Raw genomic sequence first — 8395 nt, forward strand, 5'->3', positions numbered from 1 at the left:
TTAAGTTTATGCAAAAGGAAGTTTCATATACAGAGTAGTCCTTTTTCTTCTGAATGCATCTTGTCTCCATTCCCCTTTGCAAATTCAGACCTTGACCCCCTCCCCTTTTATGTTTTTGTTGTCACAAATTGCTAAGCCAAATAAGTCAGAGGGAAAAAGTAGAGAACCATATGATTTCATTCATATATGATTTCATTCATATAAGACTGAAAGGAACAAATGAACCAGGCAAAAAACCCCCCAAACACGGACAACAGTATAGCAGTTACCAGAGGGAAGGGGAGTGAAGGAGGAGGTAGAAAAGGATAAAGGGTCAAATGTATGGTGACAGAAGTGGGTGGTGAACACAATGAAGTATACCGATGATATATTATAGAATTTTACACTCGAAATCTATATAATTTTATTAACCAATGCCACCCCAATAAACTTAACAATAAAAAGGATGTTCAGACAGAGGATATAAAAAAGGGAAGAGGAAATATGAAAAAGAATAACCATAGAAGGAAGACATTTTGTTGGAGAAGACTTTTTTGGTAACTTTAATAGTTCTTCTCGTGGAGTTTTTGTAAATTTTCACTTTACATACTTTACTGATAATTATGTGGTCTTACATAAATTATGGAAGCAGAGAGAGTAATAACTGGTGCAAGAGTATGACCCAGGTAAGATTTCAAAGAAAAAACACATCAGATGTGACACATTATTCTATGGCACTGAAGACACTGAATTTTACATAATTGATCTAATGGTGGATTTCCTAGATTCCTGTTATCTCTGCTTTATCATTTTTTACTTTCAGTAATTCCAGTCTTCAGCTTTAGTTAGCAATAAAGGGTCCTTATTTTGGAAAGAGACAAGAGAAATGCAAATCTAACTTATTCAAAGCTTCCTAACAGCTATGTTTGTAGATCTCTAGGCAAAGTATGTGTCTGGCCTTTTTCAACGAAGTATTTTCAGTAACAAGTTGTCAGTGAGGTCAGTGACAAAAAGGATTAGATAACCCACCCTGGTTTGTAACCTCCCCTTTCTTTCTTATCCTGGGTGAATGACGCTCAGCGAAAGTGACTGCCCCACTGTCACTGCCTCTCGGTTGCTCTGTAACTCTGTGATTAACCAAGAAGTCTTCCCCACACACCCTAAAGCTCTTTTTGGATAATTTCCTACAAGAGCCGAATTTTAAACACATTTACTTTATAAGAAGCAACAGAAAGGTAAGAGTCAAGTTTCTAAAGAGAAGAGCTGGACTTCAGTGCATTCTTGTTTCTGCGTTGAATTGCTCTGCCTTAGTTATGTATCGTAGGTTTAAGTTATGGGATTTCCTTCTGAATTAAAGAGCATCACATTATTATATAAAACGGGAATGTTTTGAATAGTTATGATGAGAAATGTAGGCTTTCACGCTAATTTTAAAGTTATAAATAACTTTCAAACTAGTGCCAGAGGAAGCTAGTAGCCAATGTCGTGCTTTGCATTCAGAGAGTTTTCTGGCTATAAAAAGCTGATTGCCATACCATGCAGGAAAAGATAAGATACGGCCTGGATGCTTCTGCTTTGGCATGGAGCTGGGGCAAAAGGAAGCTAAAATAGAAAATGTTCGAAGGGATTTTACTTTCAACCAAAAGTTTGTTCATAGTAAATGGAAGCTTTTCCAGATGAGATAGTGACAAAGCATTAAATTTTGTATTTAATGTTTATCTTATATATTTGTTTTATGATAGGGAGTAATATTAAGAGGTTAAGGAATCTCTCAGAACTATTTTGCCACCATTTATGATCAATTGAAAATCACACTAAATGGGAGGAATATGGGATGTGACGATCAATAATGTAAAAAGAAGGTCACTCCCCGATGGGGTCTGAGTGACTGTGAGCAGTTGCTCTCAGTTGCACTAAGGATAGAACTGGAAGGAATGAGTTCAGATGTAAACAAGAAGAAATTTAGGTCAGGAAGGTCATGGACTGTAGAGGTTCCAGTAGGAAAGACTATTGCAACGTCTCTGAAAATATGTGAGATCCAATGGTTTGCTTAAAACACACGAGTGGGAAAAATAGAGTTTCAAATTAGCCTTGGTTCTGGATTGTGGCTAGCTTATTTAGACTGACTGAAAGGTCAAAATACTGTGATTAATTGTAATTTGGAGATATGGGTTATCATCAGTCGAATTTGAATGGCGTATTTGGATGTGCTATTAAAATTTCATTATCCTTTATAAAAAGTTAACTCAGTAGTAGCATAGGACAAACTTATTAAATGGAGAAACCCCAAATACAGATAGTATAGATACAGCTATTTCCATTTGTTATCTCTTATACATAGTCTGTCTTCCTTTCTTCTTTTTTGAGTAAAATGTTGGAATTTTTATAGTAAAACTTTTTTTGTTTCATTATAAAAATAAAATGAGCTCATTGTATGAATTTTAAAAGCACAGAAAAAATTATCTCTAATCTCTTTGATGTAGTTCCTTCTAGTCTTTTTTCTCTGCATGGCATTAAAATGAATTGAAATAATACTGTAGATAAAATTTGAAACTGTAGTTTTTTATTTAACCTTGTACCAAAATGTTTTCCATATAATATCTATTCTATGTAGATGTTATTTTAAATTGCTGTGTAATATTCTTCCAAGTATTATAATTTTATTAATCATTGTCGAACATTTAAGTGCTATGCTAAATATCTTTGTGTGTCTATTTATTTTAAAAATCATTTTTAAGTTGAAGACAAAGGTTGTGATTTTTAAGATTTTTTTTTTTACAGTTTTTCTTTTAAGGCATTGTAAAATTTCTTGTCTACTAAATGAAATATTTAGTGAGCGTCTCTGGTATGGAAAAATATTGTTATCAGGCACAGGCACATAGATAGCAAGTGTTTGGAAGAGCAGAGTCCCCTCTACGTACAAAATTTCAACTTACCAGCTTTTAGTTATCAATAAGGCTACATGTCAGATCTGAAAATGCTTCAGCTCTGCCTGAAACCAACAGATAGTATTGACTTTAGAACAATAGAATATTACTTTGGACTTTAGAACAATAGAATTTATAAATAACTTTTATTAGAGCACCATCTATACATAGTTCTGATTTATATGAATTTTATGATCCAACTGTGACAAAGAAATAGCAGAATTAGGAAGAATAAAAACTTTAGTTTTAATTATAATAAAACTTTGGGGAAATTAGAAATATTTGGAGAAAATCTACAGGTAGCATAGTGGAAACGAAAGATAGAGGCACATACAAACGCATGGCTAGGGCCATGAAATATGAAGTTTTAATTTTGTTATTGTTATTGAATTTAAGAGCTATGACTGTAGAAATAGAATATATTGAAGAAAAAAAGCTAAGGAATTGGCGATCAATAAAACTATTTGATTTTTGTAGATGGTGGCTGGTCCACAGAAATCAAAGCGGAGAGAGTAGAGATATCAGTATTATTTGGTGGGAGGTGAATTGAAGTATAGAGTTGTGAATTCTAAAAGAATATATTCCTCCTGTATTAATTTTTTTTAATTGTGGAGTTTTATTTTTCAGTGATAGAGGGAGATCGTAGATCTGGAAGAATGAGAGTTCTTTTTTCTACTCACTATGAATTTCTGTTTGCATGTTTCTATTTTTTCTTTGGAATAGAAGGGATTAATATTTAAGAAGAGAAGTTGGCAGCCCAATCTTGCCTAAAGAGAAACTATGTACTTCGTAATGAAGACTTAAAAATAATGTTTATTTATGGATCATTGGCTCATGGGAATGTTAGTCTAGAGATTTAAAAAGCATAATTTTCTGATTTTTGTTTGGATACTGGATTTTAAGTGACATGGTACTGTGGGAGTGGAATTCCTGAGTTTAGCCAAGTTGCAAATCTAATGGAAAGTGACAGATAATTGAGACTACAGAATTTTCGAAAGTGAACAGGACTGTTAGCTGTTGCACCTGATTTTCACATGATTAAATACTGTTTTTAACTACATTATTGCTGCCTGGGACACAGCCAGTAATCTACTACCAATGTAATTACAAACTTCCAGGGTCTGAGAAATGACTTTGAGTTCCTATGTGCAAATTTATTGTAAATTTAGTTCAAATTTATTTGGCACTCTCACTCTCCTACCTCTTTTTCCTGTCTTTTATTATCCTAACCAATATGCTTGTGATGCTTCAGGTGGGAAAATAGATTTGACAGAGAAGGCAATGTTTTAGCACAAAGAAAGACTGTCAAGTCATGAGCACTTTAGACCCCACTTCAAAATGTGGTCAGCAGTTCTCAATCTGTTACCGGTCCATGAAAGGAGATAAAGAGCTTGTACTAGAATATAAATCATCTGCACCCCAAGACTTTGTAGCAAGATTTTCTAGATAAATGAGATGGTTACTGATTTACATTCTGGTGGAAGCTCCTTATCTTATTGTAGACCTGTACTTTGAGTAATATTACTTAAATTACATTGTATAGCATTTATCTCCTCTAGTCTGTTTGCATTATGGGGTAGAGAATTGGGATAGAGGTGTACAATTAATGAGATAATAAATGAATTACCAGGTTTCAGTTGATGAGGCTTCCGAAGGTGGTATCAATGCAAAGTGACCCTGGGTTAGGTCACTGAGAACCCACAGAATGATGGAGAGGCAGGACTGCTGAAAGGACTACATTGGATCTACCTTTCGTGTCAGCTTTGGAATTTCTCATTTTAGATGACTTTTGTACCAGACATTATTCTTAGTGCTAGGAATAGATACTAGTGAACCAAATAAAGGCCCTGACCTCATAGTGTTTCCTTTCTAGTGTGTGTGCTTGTGGATGGGGAATGAAGGGAGAGTGAGAAATAAAACTGACTTCTCTGTGATTCTCTAGAAGAGATACCAGAATCTTAGTCTAGGGCTGCAGTTTTTAGGTCATGTTCCCATGGGAATTCCCATGAGAAATTGACTTGAGTTTTTGTTAGACTCAGCAGTTCCTATTTTCCCAGTATGGGATAACAAAGGAATCCTAGTTTTAAGAGTCAAATAATCGGTGTGATAGACACTACTGGTTGCCAATTTTAGGTCAAGAATAAAAAGGCATAATGTTATACATATTGATCTGCATCTTTTGTTCCCCCTTCTCTCCTACATAGGACAGTTACATTTAGTTAAGATAGATGCATAGCAATTCACGTAGAGCTACCTCATTCTTTTCAACTTCATAGCGTTTTACTACATGATATAGCATAATTTATTTAGCCCATTCTGTATTGATGGATGTTTGTTGTTTTCAGTATTTTTTTAAATGTTTTTATGCTGTAATGAATATCCTTGTTCATATATCTTGATGTACTTTTATGACTGTGCCTTTAGGATTAACTCATGGATGTTCAATTGCTGGGTCAAAAGGAATGTTCATTTAAAAATTTAGTAAGTGTTGTCTTTAATTGGAAATATCAGTCTAAGGTTTAAAGAGTATATGTAATTTAAATTTTGAGAGCTGTTGTCATATCTCTTCAAGATGTTCATATCAGTTTATATTACCACTAGCAATGTGTGCTGAGAGCTTATGCCCCCAACTCTTACCAGCACTGATGATACTCTATCAAAATTTTTCACTTTTGGCAGTCTCATAGGTGAAGTTCTTTTGGTTTGCATTTAAATAATTATGAGTAAGATTTAGCAATATCTATATATTCATTAGCCCATTATAAATATGTATACATACATACATACATATATATATATATATTTACTTAAATTGCCTTTTTGTATCCTTTGTCCTTTTATTTTCTGTTTATCCTCCCATAGGAAATTATACAGATTAGCTTTTTGTCTGTTTAATCTGTTGCAAGTATTTCCCCCTAATTTGTTGTCTATTTTTTGAATTTTATGTTTTATTTTTAAATTATACCAAAAATAAAATATTGTTGCATTCAGAATTTTAAACCTTTTACTTTATGGCTTCTGGGTTTTGTATTTGCTTAGAAAGGACTTTTTACTTCAATTATTATACACAAATGTGTGGTACATGAATTCATTTATACTTTCAGAATTTTAAAATCTTTGCTTTATCTGGAATGGATTTTGAGAAAATGAATGAGGCTGGGGATCAGCTTTATTTTAATTCTCTGTTTGTTTAGGTGATCCAATATGATTTATTTAAGAATCACTTTTTCCTATTAATTTGAAATGCTGTCTTCATCATAAGCTAACTCTCTCTCTTGTTCTAGTAATACTTATATCTAATTGTCTCCAATCCCTACTTTTTAAATAACTTTTTAAAAAAAATCTTTATAAAAATTAATTTTTATACTGAAAAAGTTATCCATGTACATTTATTTTTACTTTTTATTTTAACAAAGGGTGCTTTAGCCATGTTTCTTGTTGCAGAAAAAGGTCTGCAGAGAAAGTTTCATAAATGACATTAGAGAGCTCATAGATTCTCCAGGAGAGCCAGAGAAATAGCCAAAGACAATGCAACTGGGAAAAATGTCCAACTGGATTCGAGAGGCAGTCCTGCAGATAGATGCACTAGGTCCTACCCTTCTAGGCTCTTGGGCTGGATGCTGGAAGCCCCACCATAGTTTTCCCAGAGGATCTGATGCCTGTGACATTTTCGAATCCCACACAAGCTGTATTTGGTTGGTGAAATCTGGAGGAAGAAAGGTGGGCCAGGGCTGGAAGGGGTTTTAGCAAACCTATGGCATCTGCCACAAAGAGTATATAATGAAAATTAATCTCCCCCGCCCTGATCCTAACCCCTCAGTTCCCTGGTGGCATCTGCTACCAGTTTCTGGTGTAAATTAAAGAAAAAAAGTTTATGTAGCATTCTGTATCAGTACATATAAATTTACTTCACTTCTCATTATAGGTGCCACTTGGTTGAATTTAACCAATTTATTGTCCCATGGTATTCTGGAATATTTTAATGTTGTTTCTATTTATTGGTGATGACTGATATTCCCCAGTAAGGCCATACAAATTGTTGAAATATGAAATGCTTTTGTATTCCATCTCTCTCCTACCAGTAGCCTTTCTCTACTTGGCATCTGCCTGGACCCCTCTAGACCCTTCCTAGACCCAGAACCTAAAGGGTGAACATCCAGCCTAACAGGGGCCTTCCAAGACCCAGCTCTAGACTAAACTCTAACTGATTGGGGCCGGAGCCATGCTAGCTAGTTGTTAACTATTTTTAATATCTCCCCTACAGTTAGGCAAATGACATCCAGTTGGATTCTATATATTTCCTCAAGCTTTTCCTGACTTCCTGGTCACAGTCAAAGTCACACCAATGAAAGACTACAAGATAATTAATTAACTAGTCACTAATTGATGGACATATAGGTTGTTTCAAGCTTTTTTTTTGTTTCAAAGACATGCATCTTTGTACACATCTTTGTAAAAGTGGCATTGCTTAGTCTAAAAATTTATATATGTAAAATTTTCTAGATATTGCCAGAGTGACTTTCTAAGAGATTTTACCAATATAACTCAGACCAAGAGTGTATGAGCCAGCTCACATTTCTTTATCTTGTCAAAGAAAATTTCACAAAAGTTTTAAAAAATGTTTTAGTGAAACCAACTTACCCTCTTTAGTGATGATATTGAAAAAAAGGAAGAGAAGAAAAATAAGTTCAGTATGATTGGCTCTTAGTGAAACTATATATAAAGATATCATGAGATGACTGCTCTCTTTTCTAATTAATTATATTTTGATACTGTATTAAAATTTGCTGGGGATCAGCATCAAATTTACTGTTTTTAATTTTCAGAAGCTACTTTTATGATATATGGAACAATGTTTGTCAGTTCTCAATGCCATGATTACTCAAAGATGCAAACAATAATTCTGTGATAATATATGCACGTTTTTCACTGCTCTGTAATACTGTGGTTCTCAACCCAGGGTACTTTTGCTCCCCAGGGGACATTTGTCAAAGTCTGGTGACATATTTGGTGTCACAACTGGGAGGATGGTGCTACTGGCATTTAGCGGGTAGAGGCCAAGGATGCTGCTAAACATCCTGCAACACACAGCGCCCCCTCCCCCACAACAAATAATTATCCAGCCCAAAATATCAGTAGTGCTGACAATGAGAAATTCTATTCTGTTGTAATAGACTATCCCTGGAAATGGACATTGACATGAACAGTTAAACATTCCCTCATTATCTTTTTCTCCTGTCTTGTTTATCAGTTTCTTCTCAAGATTGTTGACACGGTCTTTCCATTTTAAAGACCGTTCTCTTTTGTAGACAAGATGAAAGCAAATTTAAAACATTGTCATTTTGCTTCTTCTCTGTTACCTGTCAACAACGTGAAATCTCCCTGGGACTGGAGGAGGGAGGTTGTACCTTTTTTGTCCTTTCTTCCTCAGATATAATCTAAAAGTTTTTGTGTTATTTTGAGTGTTTTTCGCAAGTCTTTGCTCATCC

The 8395-nt window shown here is 34.5% G+C and overlaps 1 protein-coding gene across 1 annotated transcript in view; it reads left to right on the plus strand.

Moving 5' to 3' along the window:
• The first annotated feature begins 1027 nt into the window (after positions 1–1027).
• Positions 1028–8395, plus strand: part of CTNNA3 (catenin alpha 3) — a 1378877-nt gene continuing 1371509 nt past the window's right edge. The window contains exon 1 of the mRNA XM_006915590.2: positions 1028–1214. The gene's annotated coding sequence lies outside the window, so the exon portion shown is untranslated. The remainder of the gene's footprint in view (positions 1215–8395) is intronic.

Source organism: Pteropus alecto, unplaced genomic scaffold, assembly GCF_000325575.1.
Source record: "Pteropus alecto unplaced genomic scaffold, ASM32557v1 scaffold155, whole genome shotgun sequence".
Taxonomy (NCBI): domain Eukaryota; kingdom Metazoa; phylum Chordata; class Mammalia; order Chiroptera; family Pteropodidae; genus Pteropus; species Pteropus alecto.